The following is a 17,371-nucleotide window of genomic DNA, read 5'->3' on the forward strand; positions in this document are numbered from 1 at the left end:
CAATCGCCAGTAAATTGATGTGTGTGTGTTGTTTACGCGAGTGACACTGAGAGTATACCACTGGACTGCACTTTAAAAGCGGCAGGTTAACGCTACGAAGATAGAGGAATGAAAAATGCGACCATAACTTACTTTCGTATTCGCTTTCCATGGCGCGCTTCCCGCCAACCGTAAGCTCTAAAGAAGGTGAAAAATAAGGCCATCACACGTATGTCCGCAGGCCAGACCGAACAGAAACAGTTAGCAAATGACAACACTTACCTTCGATTGAAACGCAGACTGGCTCCGCGAGCCCAAGTATAATATCTATTTGAGAAAGCGCGCGAAACCCCCGAAACCACGGAGGAAGGAAACTAAGGAGAGGCCCTACCCCCTCCGCGCGCTAGGAGAAAAGTGTGGCGGAAATGACGTAGTAGGTTCTCATTTTTTTTACTGCTTTTTTATTTTTTTTTGTTGTATGGCCACGCCTTTTGGGCCACAATGGCGGCGTTGTTATGGTTTTGAGCGCTCACACGTGTTGCTCTGGTAGGTTTCGGGCCGTGGCAAAGGCGCTGAGTGGGCGGGTTTGCGTTAGTCACCGTGTCTAGTTGCGCTGTGCTACCTGCACCGTGCTCTGCCAGATGTTGCGCGAGCGCGCGCGACACCACGCGCAGCGCGGCGTGGTTTCGCGAAAGATGTAAACAAGAGAGGAGGGTGGCCCAAAAGGCGGAGCATCGCCATGAGCAACGCCAAATTCCGGCTTCACTTTTGCTTCACAAAGAGTGACGTCAGGGCCTCTCCTTAGTTTCCTTCCTCCGTGCCCGAAACTATACCACACTGTAGGACCTATGCGAACACGGAGCCCACGGGAGAAAAATGCGAAACCATGGCAACAGAGAAGGCACAGCCGCCATGCCGTATATGATAAACATATAATAAAATCAAAAGTAAAAGGAAGCTATTCGGTATTTTAAATACTAATAATAAAGTTTTTGTTTTATTGTGTTTTTGCTGCCTATTTAGAATTAGTTATGGAGTAAAATATAAATTCAAAAAGAACTGAAACCGAAACTGCTCGCCGCTTCTCCGAGAATTTGGAAGCATGTAGGCAGGTCTGTCGCACGGATCGATGGTTTCAATCCCCAATAATCTACGTTGAACTACATTCATGCGCCATCGGAGTTGAACCAGTTTAGTGCGCAAGCTTGGTTGATGTAAATATAAATGTGGGACTAACGATCAACGTAGCCTATTGCGCGATGTTGTTCACGCACGTACGTATTGCGCTTGCTAATTAACGCGTGAACGGCACAATTCATATGCAAAATTACAGTAAATAAACGACATTTTGTGTGCTCGCCTCCGTAATGCATATTATGTGTGCAGGGTTACGCTAGCTTAATTTGAGCGCGTACGTGTACTGGGATGGCACATGAAATACTCGTGAACTATAAGCATATGTATTGATGTGACTATACATATATATATATATACATATATATATATATATATATATATATATATATATATATATATATATATATATATGTATATTGCATGCAGGTGCCCATTCATGTGCTATTCTGGGACGTTTATTGGACATCCGTTCGCTTAAGTCCATGGGACATCCATATTACTTCATTTTTTGGACTTGGGACTTCAGTACTTGCTTCGGACGTCCTTAGGGCATTTGGTGTTGTCTGGGGAGTGGCATATCGAGCAAGCGAGCAAGCGCTGAGAGGGTGGCGTCTGACTCAGCGCTACGTTATTCGCAGTCGATTAACAGCAGAAGCGCACAACACGCACGACGCGCATACAAAGCGCTCACGCAGTGGCTCTTCAACAACCCATCAACCCGGTCCAACCAAAGAGAAATGATCCAACCTTGCGCAAGATGGCGATACGATACCGCCGTCACATCGGTCACATGACCAAGCGTGTGGCGAAGGCAGCCGGGCAGCCGTGGATGCCGTGTGAAAGCGGGATGTGCATAGTTCCGCAATTGTGCGCGTTTCGGCAGGCGTGTGTTTCTCACTGTCTTCAGTTGCGCTGTCCTTTGTCAAGCAAGTATTGTTCTTTGTTGTCTTACTTCACACTGTGTGTGTAGCGATTTGTTTGTATGATTTTAATTTGGAGAGTAGCTGCGTTTTTCATTCTAGAGCGTCGAGTGGAGGGCATTAATTTTCTTCAATCTCATTGTCATGTCGCTATGCCTATGTGAGGCGCCTTTGCAGTGACGCTGTGATTAAAGCGTTAAGAGCAGTATTAAGGATAAAAAAGGCGAAATGTTGCTTTTGGGTGCCTCTCGGTCGTCATGCATGCAAGCAGCAAGTTTTGCAGTATGCGAAGAAAGGGGGGAATGCCGTGTCTGCGCACATTACCTATATCCTCTAGACAGCCGTCACTGTGGTATTTCAGTCTTCCGTTTAAGAAGAATGTTGCGGACAAGACAACTGATAAACTAGCTATTTGTTAATGTTCATTACGAGTACGGTAGCGCAAGACATGAGGTGAAGTGCACGTCCTATTTCCTTGCCCTGGGCTACAGCGCACTCCTAGAATATTGCGTGAACCACGCCGTGCTGCTATCGCTTGCGATTCAGCTTCGATTGTGTTTTGGCCCCTTTTATCCCACGTGACTGGTATTTCATAGTCTTAAGAGGAACTTTTTGTCCAATATGAGACGGCCGAATTTGATTTTCTTCGGCGCATAGGAATGCTAGAAATATATTACGCTCCTTGTAGCTTTGTTCTTGTTATAGTGTTTGTAGTTCGCGATCGGATACCGCATATACCCTGCGTAACTCACTAGTGGATACTGTATTCGTGAGTCGTGAGTCCCCTTGGCATAAAATATCCTGCTACTCCACGTAGTCACTATTTTTTGCTGTTTGTGACTGGTACCAGTCTCTACGCTGCGCGGCCTTCGCGGCACTTAGTCGGCCGGCTGCCGATTTCGTGCGTGTGCCATGTGACCGCACGGAGTTTCGGAAGCGCTCGCGCGGTTTTTTCGATTTGTGCTCTGTTCGTGCTCTTGGCGCAACAAGGCACCCGCTGTTGGCCCTAGGTCCTTGTGCAACAAAGTTTCCCAGCATACGTCAAACGGAGGGACCTCTTTTTAGGCATTTAGGCATGTCAGTTCATTAAGTGAGTTGGTGGGTAAAAAAGTACATAGTATTCGCTGCTCAGAGTCCATGTAGTATGGGTTATTTTAGAAATTTTAGCCATGTCGTTCCAGAGTTGATTTGTGCATGAATAATTGCATACACTGGTCATTACCTCGAGGTCTTACTAGAAAGTGTGATTACAAGGCGACAGTGGGCCAATAAATACGGAAATATCGGACTAATGCTTGGTAACTTAGCGTGGTATAATGAATGGTAGTAAGCAGATGAGGGGTGACATAAAACGCGATGACACTTTATAAGCACATGGTGCCTTTAATTCTTGCTTCATTGCAATGTGCCAACTGATCGTTGTCATTCAGTCCACTGGCATCAACACAGTGGCCCCTGGTCAAAGAGCGGGAGAATACGTGGATATACATCTGGGCATCTTCCCTCATCTGCTTTAAAGGACGTCCTCCATATCATTTAAGAAATGCAATCAATCAGATTTCTAGCGCAGGAAGGCCGAGTGAACGCAATTTATATTGTCATTAGATAGTTGGAAATGCTTAGCATACTTAATGTGAAACCTACATATTATGTGCCCATTTGATTGAACATCCTGCTCAAAACAATTTCCGCAATAGATTTTTATAGTTAGCATTCGTTAACTTTATTTTTATGATCTGGATACAGTGTTGTAGTTGCATATTTTGTGCTATAGCACTTTCATAAGTCATAAAATGTTGCATATTATTCACATTGTAGCTTAAGTGTGCTGCTATGTTTCATTAGAAGCTGCAAAAATTTCAGTATGAGGCCTTCCCACTTATGTGGCAAGCACGCCGAGAGGGAACACTTATAGTTCAGTGCTACCAAGTGAAGAGTGAGTGCATACATGTGTAGGAGATGGTATGTAGACAAGTCCTGGTGAAGCCACTGGATCTGCATTCAAAACATTTAAACTACCAGCGTAGTGCATAATTTCGTGTCCACTTCGAAAAAATGGAGCACCAGTGCAAATATCTAGGCATACCTGCCCAGGCCAGCAAGTGTGTCTATACTGAAAGCATTTCAAGTACCAGCATATACGGCAGTGCCATTGCCAGCAAAACTGTAGAGTACAAAGTGGTGTGCTCCCAAGCTGTTCATCAATGGATCTCTGCCTGGACTGTGTGCCACATATTTTTGGATGTGAAAGTGGGCATGAACTGGTAAACAACTTCCTCGGGGCTACATGTGTGAATGTTTTTTGTCATTCAGAGAGCTTTTTACAGCGAAACTGTTAGCATTTCTTGTGCCTGTTGCCAAAAATGTGGGTCGATCGCGGTAGCAGTGCAGGGCCAGGAGCAATGGCTCGTACCCCCGTAAGGCAGAGGCTTCAGCAAAGTGAAGTGCACACTGCATACATTCTTTGGAATCACGAATACAGCATATAGAACAGCGTATCTTTCAATAAATAACAAGCGCATAACGAGCATCCGAGCCACACAATTTATCATAAGGTGCGTCTGGTAACAATGCGAAGCAGGTAGCGCACCTTTCCCGCATACCTTTCCCGGTAGTGATTACTGCTGCGCAAGCTGCCGCAGCCATGGCAGCTTGCGCAGGAATAACCAGACTAGCACCTGATTTCAGTGTTGTTGCAGCACCGCTACAGCCGGCGGCGTGCTGTCAGCTACAGCCGGCGGCGTGCTGTCGGGGTATGCAGTAAAGCATTGCATACCCCGACAGTAGTTGTAGTGGTGGTATTAATCAGCTTCGTTGGACATCAACTTTCGCAGGGCCGGGATGGCGAGACAAACTTTTTTTTTACTTTAGGAGACCGGAGTCTGTGCAAAGTGTACTACTGTATTCATGTGCTTACAAATGATCCATTGTGACCTTATGCCTGTTTTTGCGAGAGTGGTAGATATGTGCCTTTTCTACAGTGCTGTTTATATAAACCTATTCGTATTTATTATGACCATTGCTCCCTTGGTTACTGAAGCGCAGCTTCCTGTGCATTCCAGTTAATTTCCAGGTTTATACAAGTGTCTCATAATCAGACTTGCACATTCATTTCTCGTGTACTACAGTACTAAGATTGTATTAGTTATCTAGCATTACTCAGTCTCATCGCACTCTGCATTACAGTGGTGCCGACTTGTTACACAGATTTCCTTGTTTGAGTATTCTATACGATATTTCCCTAGATTGTTTTTTAGTTTTATGGTTCTTTTAATTAGCTCACCATTACTATATTTGATGTACAGTACAGGCAATAATTTCAATTTTGACATGTTCCCGTTGTTTGGTTTTTATCACAGGATTGATTATTGATGGTTTGTGTTGTTATTCCCTTTGGTGTTCTTTTCAAGCTTCTAGTTTATTGGTAATATTGTTTCTAGGCAGATACCATGCGATTCAATCTCGCATTTTCATTCTGCTTCTTCCAGTTGCTGTGATATCAATTTCTAAATAACTCTAGTCTGTTCATCTGAACGCATCGGTTTCGGCCTGCGATGGCACGTTAGCATGATTCCGCCAAAAGAGCCATATTTCCCGCGGATAACCCTTCGTCCGTTGCTATTGCCGTGACATGGTACACTGCGTGCAGGGTTGGATGCGCGTTCATTTCACGAACTTCAGTTCTTCCTGTCCCACCTGGCCACAGCAACATACGGGAGAGCACGGTGCAGATAACGCAGTGCAACAAAACACGGAGACCAACGCAAACCTGCCCGCACGGCTCCTTTGCCACGGTACGAAACCTACGGGGCAAAACGTGTGAGCGCACAGAACCAAAACAAAGCCGCCATTGTGGCCCGAAAGGCGTGGCCGCTACGGCAAATGAATAAAAAATGAGAAAAAAGGGGAGAACCTACTACGTCATTTCCTCCACTCTTCTCTCCTAGCGCGCGGAGGGGGTAGGGCCTCTCCTCAGTGTCCTTCCTCCATGATCGCCACGTCCGCTTGACTTGCGTCGGAGATGGTTGAAATGTCGCCTGTAGTAGCTCACGTGAGCTCATGTCCACGCCCGGGTCACCGCTCTACGAGCGGCACACCAGAAGACGTCGAACTCGTTTGTTTCCTGAAACCTATCCGGCAGCCGTGTCGTACTCGTGCCCCTCGTATGAACGTTTCCGTCGCCGGGTAGGCTGTCCACATTTCTCTCTCTGTCTCTCTCTCTCTCTCTCTCTCTATATATATATATATATATATACATATATATATATATATGTATATGTATATATATATGTGTGTGTGTGTGTGTGTGTGTGTGTGTGTGTGTGTTTCTCCCTATGTACACTTTTTTTTTCAGTAGCACAAAATGCAGAAGCAGTGGGTGAAGTGAAAGAAGAATGTACATGCACCCGAAACTTCCGTGTTGCAGATTCTGAGCTGTTGTAGACGTCTTTGTTTCCAACTTTGGAAAAGTAATCGAAAGGCAAGGTACAGTATTGTCAGCAATTAAATGATATATTAGCAGACAAAAAGCGCGTGGAGATTATATGAGAGGACTCTACTTTTATTAAGCACCACGAAATGTTTTAAAACGGCGACAAACCTCACGTGCGCGAGTTATTGCGTAGCCTCCGATACTTGGCACTCAGTCCCGGAGGCCATGTGTGTCGAACGCAAGGAACCGGAAGCACGCCATAAATGTCGCACTAAATGAAAAATGATATTTAAAGACATTAGGAAAGTGAAATGATTTAAAAAGATTTTACGTAACATTGTTGTCCAATTATCAACTATTCTCACAGTAGCGTGCCTGTCTTATGTCACCATAAGCACAGCCATCAAGGCTTATGCTGCACCTGCACATGAAAATTGTAGCTACAGTACACTGCAACATGGCAGCCGGCAATGCACACGTGCTGTGGGCAACTACGACTGACTACGGTCACAGTTTTACGTTCTTTCCGCCCGCCGTGTTCCCTAGGTTTCCTGCGATACTGCTCTTTGATGTCAATAAATACTACGGCCTTTTATGTTCGGTATTAAGCCATCAATTTAGGTTACGTGTTTAGCATTACTTTATGTGCACTTCAACAGAAGACACGGGACTAACGAAACTTCAGTGGCAAACAAATGTGGTTGCTGCGAATGCACCATCGTTCGTAAACTCACCGGGCACCGCGACTCTGCCTTGCAGATTGTGGCTGATAGTTCGTTGTGCTTTCTTTTTCGCGGCGAAGTATTTGCTGTGCTGTAAACACTAGCTGCTTCCTCAACAACTCATCGCGACGAGGCTGAACCGAGGCCTAGTTATGAGACGTCGTCAGTGAAGAAATATTGGCAAGACCATTGAGGCGCGCGTCGCCTTCGTGTATGCCGCTGAGAGATAGGAGCCAGTTTCACTAGCTTAGTGCGATGAAATTAACACAAACGTACAAATGCAGTGTGCTGCATGTATTGTACAGCAGAATTCTTAATGATTCACCGATTAATTATAGACACCTCTCAATGCAAATGGACCCCCCATTACAGTCAAACTTGTCATAAACTTTCACCGTCGCATTCAACAACCAGCAAACAACAGCACCGGAATTCAATAATGCATGTTGCATAACAGACCAGCAACACTCTGTATAAAGTGAATAGGACGTATTAGTGTAATAGAGAAATTAGTATACATGCAACACTGCTTGTATAAAAGTAATACGTCTAATGCAGAGGGCTGGTCTGATAGGTCAATCAGTACAACTAAAAGAAATTTATATTAGTCCAATACAAAACTTATACAACTAATACGAAACTGTATTAGACTATTACAAACTTCTATTAGAATTTTTACTACAGTAGTCATCATTATCCTCTACTAATCTCTATTATAACGTTATCATTCACCTAACTGTCACTATCAATAATTTTTCATTCTTTACTCTGTCTTTAATCTGTCTTCATATGGCGTGATGATGCTTCGGCAGACACTCCGGCGGCCAGGTTTGCTGACACAAATTTCACCATGAACCTAGAAAGCCTTTCGACTTAAAAGTTTTATGAATAGTCATACGTCTTCGATACAAACACATGATTAAACGAGACATGTACGTAAAAAATTGTTTTAAACAATTTCTATGTAAAAACTACGTACTATCGGCCAAAAAAGTAAGCCGATAACGGCCTAAGTGGCCGCAGCTGCTGCGGGGCCACACCGGGGCGCGGCTACCTCGCTCCGCGTAGTGTCCCTGTATATGCTCCCGCAGGGAACAGAGTTGCGCATAACTTTTCCGGCGCCGCTAGCACCGCTATCGCCCAGAGCTATCATCATCATCATCACTATCATCATCAACATCATCGTCATCAGCCTGGTTACGCCCACTGCAGGAAAAAGGCCTCTCCCATATTTCTCCAACTACCCCGGTCATATTACTTATTAGAGAGTTTTAGAATTGGGGGCGCAAGGCGCTGGGCCCCCAAGCCGCGTTGCGTCTGTTGCTCTTGGGTTTAGATGAGCAGCAGAGTTAGAGGATTGGGTCGAACGCAGACAGCGTTGGGTTAAGCGCTCGAGGCGCCGTAGTGTGGAAAATAGGAAACTGTCTGAACGCAAAAAAAAAAATGAACCTCTTTTCTTACAAGTGAAAATAAACAGAATGCATTTTTGAGCAAAAAGAGCGAACAATAAAATGTAAGAAACGTAATCACTGCGTTAGTACCGGTTAGTATTACGAATTAAGTGTGCGATTCTAAGCCAAGCAAAGCCAATCGAAGCCAATTGCTCTTAGTTGGTGTTATCTTGTGACGCGCTGCGAAAAAAACTGTGAGTTCACCCGCGTGAAATGGCGAAAATCAGTCGAAGTAAATAAAGTTTGCTCTGCGACCATCTGCTGTACGCCATCGCTGTCACCCGCGAGGGTGGCCGAAGACGGCTTGGGAGCCCACGCTAGTTTTCGATTTTTGGGTCTTGGGTTAACGTGAACGCAAGAACCCAAGACTGGCTTGGGTTCTGCGCATGCGCACTTGTGGTGCGCAATTTTCTTGGGTCCCCAAGCCGCTTGGGTCCCCAATTCTAAAAGTCTCTATTGTGGCCATGTTCTCCCTGTAAACTTCTTAATCTCATCGGCCCACCTAACTTTCAGCCGCCCCCTGCTACGCTTCCCTTCGCTTGGAATCTAGTCCCCAATCCTTAATGACCATTGCTTATCTTCCCTCCTCATTACATGTCCTGCCCATGCTCATTTCTTTTTCTTGATTTCAACTAAGATGTCATTAACTCACGTTTGTTCCCTCACCCAATCTGCTCTTTTCTTATCCCTTAACATTACACCCATCATTCTTCTTTCCATAGCTCGTTGCGTCGTCCTCAATTTAGGTAGAACCCTTTTCATAAGCCTCCAGGTTTCCGCCCTGTACGCGAGTACTGGTAAGACACAGCTGTTATACACTTTTCATAATGGCAACCTGCTGTTCATGATCTGAGAATGCCTGCCAAATGCACCCCAGCCCAATCTTATTCTTCTGATAATTTCACTCTCATGATCCCGATCCGCGGTCACTACCTGCCCTAAGTAGATGTGTTCCCTTACCACTTCCAGTGCCTCGCTACCTATCGTGAACTGCTGTTCTCTTCCGAGACTGTTAAACAGTACTTTAGTTTTCTGCAGATTAATTTTTAGACCCACCCTTCTGCTATGCATCTCCAGGTCAGTGAGCATGCATTGCAATTGGTCATCTGAGTTACAAAGCAAGGCAATAACATCAGCGAATCGCAAGTTACTAAGGTATTCTCCATTACCTCTTATCCCCAATTCTTCCCAATCCAGGTCTCAGAATGCCTCCTGTAAGCACGCTGTGAATAGCATTGGAGAGATCGTATCTCCCTGCCTGACGCCTTTCTTTATTGGGATTTTGTTGCTTTCCTTATGGAGGACTACGGTGGCTGTGGAGCCGCTATAGATATCTTTCAGTATTTTTACATACGGCTCGTCTACACCCTGATTCCGTAATGCCTCCATGACTGCTGAGGTTTCGACTGAATCAAACTCTTTCTCGTAATCAATCAAAGCTATATATAAGTGTTGGTTAAATTCCGCACATTTCTCTACCAACTGATTGAAAGTGTGAATATGATCTATTCTTGAGTATCCTTCACGGAATCCTGCCTGGTACTTTGGTTGACAGAATTCTAAAGTGTTATTGATTCTATTTGCGATTACCTTAGTAAATACTTTGTAGGCAGCCGACAGTAAGCTGATCGGTCTCTAATTTTTCAAGTCTTTGGCGTCCCCTTTCTTATAGATTAGGATTATGTTAGCGTTCTTCCAAGATTCCGGTAAGCTCAAGGTCATGAGGCATTGCGTATACAGGGTGGTCAGTTTTTTTTAGAATAATCTGCCCACTATCCTTCAACAAATCTGATGTTACCTGAACCTCTCCAGCTGCCTTCCCCCTTTGCATAGCTCCCAAGGCTTTCTTTACTTCTTCCGGCGTTACTTGTGGGATGTCAAATTCCTCTGACTATTCTCTCTTCCATTGTCGTCGTGGGTGCCACTGGTACTGTATAAATCTCTATAGAACTCCTCAGCCACTTGAACTATCTCATCCATATTAGTAGTGATATTGCCGGCTTTGTCTCTTAACGCATGCATCTGATTCTTGCCTATTCCTAGTTTCTTCTTCACTGCTTTTAGGTTTCCTCCGTTCCTGAGAGCATGTTCAATTCTATCCATATTATACTTCCTTATGTCAGCTGTCTTACGCTTGTTGATTAACTTGGAAAGTTCTGCCCGTTCTATTCTAGCTATAGGGCTAGAATCTTTCTTACATTGGCGTTTTTTGATCAGATCTTTCGTCTCCTGCGATAGCTTACTGGCATCCTGTCTAACGTAGTTACCACCGATTTCTATTGCGCAGTCCTTAAAGGGACACTAAAGTGAAAAATAATTTCTTCTGAATCGGTAAATTACCGTTCTGCAACACCAAAAACACCACTCTTACAACGATTAGTCGTTTGGTTAGCCAGAAAAAGCGCAAGAACGAAATACGGGTGGTGACGCCTACTTAAGTTCCCGCATCTGTGGGCTGTGACGTCTTTGATTTTGATGGCATCTTCTAGGGCCTACTAAATGTATATGGCGGTAGAGATATACTACATTGTGTTCTAAATGAACCAAATATTAAACACGGCAAGTTTCGGGAACCTTTATTCAGCCAACGCGGCCCAAATGCGAAAACAAACGTTGGAATCCCTGACGTCACACTGACGTAACGTAGCTGGGGTTTCGGCGCGAAATTCAAATAGTGATACTTGGACCTTCATTTTCTCATCTAATAATCAAACTATATTTTTTAAATGACTGCCTGAAGGGTTCTCAAACAATGCTTCATTAGTCTAAAGTGATTTATTGTTTCGATTTAGTGTCCCTTTAATGATGCCCATAGGATTGTCGTTCATTGCTTCAACACTAAGGTCCTCTTCCTGAGTTAAAGCCGAATACCTGTTCTGTAGCTTCATCTGGAATTCCTCTACTTTCCCTCTTACCGCTAACTCATTGATCGGCTTCTTATGTACCAGTTTCTTCCGTTCCCTCCTCAAGTCTAGGCTAATTCGAGTTCTTACCATCCTATGGTCACTGCAGCGCACCTTGCCGAGCACGTCAACATATTGTATGATGCCAGAGTTAGCGCCGAGTATGAGGTCTATTTTATTTCTAGTCTCGCGATTCGGGCTCCTCCATGTCCACTTTCGGCTATGCCGCTTGTGGAAGAAGGTATTCATTATCGGCATATTATTCTGTTCTGCAAACTCTACTACTAACTCTCCCCTGCTATTCCTAGAGCCTATGCCATATTCCCTCATTGACTTGTCTCCAACCTGCTTCTTGCCTAGCCTGGCATTGAACTCGTCCATCAGTATAGTGTATTTTGTTTTGACTTTAGCCATCGCCGATTCCACGTCTTCATAGAAGCTTTCGACTTTTTGGTCATCATGACTGGATGTACCGGCGTAGACCTGTACGACCTTTAATTTGTACCTCTTATTAAGTTTCACAACAAGACCTGCCACCCTCTCGTTAATGTTATAGGATTCCTGTATGTTACCAGCTATATCCTTATTCATCAGGAATCCGACTCCTAGTTCTCGTCTCTCCGCTAAGCCCCGGTAGCATAGGACGTGGCCGCTTTTTAGCACTATGTATGCTTCTTTTGTCCTCCTAACTTCACTGAGCCCTATTATATCCCATTTACTGCCATCTAATTCCTCCAATAGCACTGCTAGACTCGCCTCACTAGATAACGTTCCAGCGCTAAACGTTGCTAGGTTCAGATTGGAGCGCTATCACGTGGCGCAATATGACGTCAAATGTTCAACTGCGCCACTGCGAAGCGAACTTTACGGGCGCGATGCCGACTCGTCGTTTCCGTCAGTGCCATCGACATTGCAATCAGCGTACCGTCGAGCCTGCGTGCATTCATCGGCTGCGGACTGTAGGCACGGTAAGCCAAGGACCTTGGCGAAGTGATACGAAACACATCACATTGACACTTGTATTCCAGTATGACGGGGTGCAGCGTACCAAACTGCACAAAGCACACGTGAGGTGGCAAAGCTTTTGGTGCGGTGCCGCGCGGGCGGGCAGACGTGCGCCGGCGACTCGTATGGCTACTGCGTATCAGCCCAAACCGGGCGGCTCCGAAGGGACCAGGATATGCGAGATGCGTTCGCCCTGTTTACACAGATGAGTTTGCCTTGTTTACACTAAAGCAACATTTATTTCGTGTAACATCCCTGTTAACGCCGAGAGGCGTAAGGGTGGTATGAAAGGTTGTTCACTTGTACGATTTTTTGCGTACATGTGATGCGCGACACAGACGCAGGACAAAGAATGAACGATACGTCTGTATCACGTTGCACATATACACCATGAATGTTAACTTACCAACTAGCCCGATTCACTCTGTGGCTCGTACTATTCTTCTGATTATATGCGGCTCTAGAACAGCTTCTTTTAAGACAGTAAATAGTGCGGATACAATTTGCCCGCTGCGCCCTCGTTTCTCCCCGTCTGTTTACTTTTTTTTCAATTTTTTTGTGCGCGTTCTGATTTTCTATCTAACGTTGATTGATGTGCTAGTGTTCATTGTTTTGTAGTAAGCGAAAACCTCGCTCGCTCCAGCTTATGAAACAGCTGTTATAGCTTCAGCATTTACCGTCCACAATATCTTGCTTGTTCGATCGGGCTTAGTCGACGTGAGCAATGTAAAATTATGCCTGTATGTTTAATAAGCGCTGTGTTATAGTAGGTTGACCCGATTGGTACGAAAAGATCAAGAAAAATGTGTTGTCATACTACAGTCTGCTATTTGTGAACAATTACTTCGCAAGTTTGCCATCTTGACGTGATTGGTGTAATAAAAATAACCTATTGTTATTCTTAATAAATTGTTGCCTTCCCGGTTGCTTTGAATTCCGCCCCCCAAGGCTCCAAGAAAAAGCACTCGTGCCCTTCTGCCAGCAGCCATTGGTGATTCATTGCCTTGTACGATATAAATTTGATCTAGACGCTCGTTCATCTTGAATCTTTTTCCACTTGAAGATTTGCTGCTACTCATCGGCTGGTCAGTATGCGGTATGAATGAACCAAAAAAATAAGCTTTGCATAAAATGTGCGCATGTGAACGTTTGAAGTGCGTTTAAATCTACGTGTCGGCACCGCATATATCGAAAACGTGTAGCTGCTTTGAACAACTCGTAAATGACGCTCTGTTAACGGTTCCTGACATAACTGCACGCACGATAGTTCTCTTGGCAACAATCATTAATCGGCTGGTTTCGGCAGCCAAAGTGCGCTCACATAAGTGTCCACCTTCCGTGAAGTTTTCTTTAAACACCCTTTAAAACATTTGTTGCCTGCCGGTCTCGGCGGGAAAACTTCATATGCATGCTGGAAAACATTGCACCTCTTTTTGTTCCAAGGTACAGCGCTTTGCAAGCGAACTTTTGAGCTGTTTGTGCCATGGGCTTAGTCAGGATTTTATTTCAAGGGTTCGAGGGGGGTCCTTGACCTTATATGTACATTTGTGCGTGTTTGTATATGTGTGTATATATGTACATACAAACAAAATTTTGGGGGCTGGGAACTTTACCCCATTCCAGCTACGCCAATGGTTCTAGCGTAGCCTGCACTAAAAAGTGTCATTTTGCTCAGCGCTTCCGAACAACTGCCGCATGTAGCTCATGAACAGCAGAGAAAACAAATAGAACGCCGCGCGGCATTTGCCGCCTGCGCGCGCGAGGAGTGGCTTCACTGCATAGCTGGAACACACTGGGCCTCTTCGATTTTCGGAGTTCTGGCAGCCCGCTGGCAGCCAGATGGCAGCCAGCTAGTTCCGGTCCTGATAGGAACTCACGTGGGCTGGGATCCCAAGACAACCCGAACCTGCCCGAAGTTCGCAAAATCGAACGCCGGGACAACTGGCCGAATATAAACACGCTACCAGCATGCATGGCAGCGCCCGGTGAGGCCGGCGCGCGTTCGGCGTAGTCGGCCCATTTATGCGTTGCCAGCTTGAAAATATATAGTTGCATTCAGGGATACGATCACTCTCGCGCAACTCGGCGCAGGACGCGCACTGGGCCAACCTCACCTTTTGCAGCGCAACAGATGACCTCCGACGCGTCCTATGACAAGACCCGAAATCGTGCGTAAGTGATTGTATACTCAAAAGCGATAGCTCGAGGATGCCTGCTCGCAGCGATCACGTCTCCCACCAGCGACATTGATGAGTTGGCGTTGTGTCATAACTTCACAAGACATGAAAAAGCAGGATAGCGTGTACGTCTCATACGAATGTAATTTCGTGCCGACCTGCTTGGGCTTCGATTTCATAAAGTTTGTTGTGGCTCATGGTGCTTCTCATTTTGACCCTAAGGAGATGGGGACGCGGTTAGCGCATGAAAACGCACGCCGCCTGTGACCAGCGAAACGTTTCACACGAAAAACACCGTTGGTCGCGATCATGAGAGCAATAAGCCAATGTACGTGTGTCTTATGTACACCCTTGCAATTCTTTAACAATAGCACGCGAGCGTCGACGGTAAGGCGTGTCCGCGGCCTTGTAGTGGCCAGGGACGGCGGGATTGGCAGCTTTACGTGCGGTTGTGTAAGGCGAACTGTAGTTCGAATGTGTACTACTGCACTGTTCGCTTCAGGAGTGCCCCTCACCGCTGCAAGGCCACTGACACGTCGTGGGGTCGGCGCTCGCGCGTTATTGTTAAAAAAATGCAAGGGTGTACGTGTGCCTATTACTCAATCAGTGCATTGTTAGATCAACGGCCTGCAGTTCGAACACATATCGGTTTCGAGCTGCCGCCCAAACATGCGACGGAGAGACGGAGCGAACACGGGCTAGCTGCAAAGCCTTCGCTAACTGCAGAAAAAGGAGATATAAACATACGCGAGATATGTGAAAAGGAACGCCACCAGAGAAAGACGAACCGAAAATGTACCGCAATGTGTGAATGAGCGTCTACAACTTGCGTAGAACAGGATGCAGATAACATGCACGCATGAGAGCGCGGCGCGCTGATCACCGCCACGAGGAAGCCTTGGGACACACACACATACACAAACAAAAGCTTCAAACGGTTCGCCACTGCTCGTATCACACCACTTCGCAATGTGGAAGGGAGCGTTAGCACCTAAAAAAGATAACGCTAGAAGTAAGGAAATCCGAAGATGACCGTACACAGTTGGCTGAGCGAGGTAAATTTAAGTCCTCAGGCGCCCGCGTTGCAGTCCGTGAAGTCCCCGCAAAGATGGCGGCGAGCGCCCATCGCCTCTTGGAGTCGTCTGCTAGCCAGAGAACTTCCAGAAAGCAGCCAGACCGAAATTGCCCTGGCAGGTTCTGGCAGCCCGCGGGTAGCCAGAACCGTCCAGCCCGACGCCCGGCGGAAGTGCGTGGCGCGATGGGCGGAGCAACCCGAGAAAAACGAAGGTGCTCTGGCTGGCTCTGGAAACCCGCGGGTAGCCAGAAGTGGAATATCGAAGAAGCCCACTGGCTGACCTACGTGCAACTCTGCTCCCTGCGGGAGCATACACAAGGACACAAGCTCCGCGTAAGGTGCTCGCTGGCATCGAGGCACCCTAGCTCCGCGCGCTGACGGCGAGAGGGCCCCGAGTGAGGCCAGACTTCGCCCTCACACGGGGCCTCATCACGCTTGATAGATTTCTAGCGCATGGTTCGGTTGCTCTCCTGCTGACGGTCGTGACGAAGGGGACCGTGCATCGCCGGTAGTCCAGCACATGGAGCTGTCGTGCAGTAGCGGGCGGACGCAGAGCATCAAACCGCGCCACTGAGAAGGAACGAAGACACGTTCTGATTGATGTTTTGCTTATATTGATCTTATCTTTCATATTAGTGCATATCGCCGGCGACCACCGCTGCTCGTTTGTAGGCAACATCGTGCAAGTAGCCGCGATGTTGACACGCGCTTTTTCACGTACTTTCGTGTATATACGTACATACGAACTAAAAATTTCGGGGGTTAATTGGCACCCCTCCGGCTACGCCAATCGTTCGAGCTTAATGGGCATTAAAAAGTGTCATCTTGCTCAGCGCTTGTGAACAATCGCCGCATGTAGCTCGCGACCAGCAGATAAAAAGGCAAATAAAACACCGCGCGCCATTTGCCTCCCGCGCGCACAAGGACTAGCTGCACTGCAGAGCTGAAACATAACGCGGAACTATGCGCAACTATATATGCTGCCTGCAGGAGCATATACAGGGACACTACGCGGAGCGCGATAGCAGCGCCCCGGTGTGACCCCGCAACGGCTCCGGCCACCTAAGCCGTGGTTCGTTTACTTTTTTGGCCGACAGTAGAGAACAAAAGCACTGAAACCGAGGGCGCGTGGACATATCTAGGAAGAAACCCCCCAAGAGTGCTCCAATTACTACATTCGCGGGGTAGAATGGAAAAATCAAACAATTGAAATATGGGGAGGAGAGAAACTAGAAGCGGAAAAAATTTTACAACAAGGTGTGACAACAAAGCATGTAAACAGACAAAACGAAGTTGTGATGCAGGTGGAACTAGTAAATTGTTAGCGCGTCTACAAAAAAACTGACTCGCTATCTCAGCCCTGCGAAAGTGGATGTCCAGCGAAGCTGTTGAAAGCCACCACTACAACTGCTGATGGAGGTATGCAATGTTTCATTGTTCAATTCCTACTCCGGCACCTTATTCAGCCGCAAGACAATGTGGGCGTGCGAAATTCCCCTCTGCTGGAATTCCACGGCAATTTGACCAGCGGCAGCAATCGGCCGCTGGTCGTATAGCCGTTTCTTTTCCA

Source organism: Dermacentor andersoni, chromosome 1 (genome assembly GCF_023375885.2).
Source record: "Dermacentor andersoni chromosome 1, qqDerAnde1_hic_scaffold, whole genome shotgun sequence".
In the NCBI taxonomy this organism is placed as follows: Eukaryota; Metazoa; Arthropoda; class Arachnida; order Ixodida; family Ixodidae; genus Dermacentor; species Dermacentor andersoni.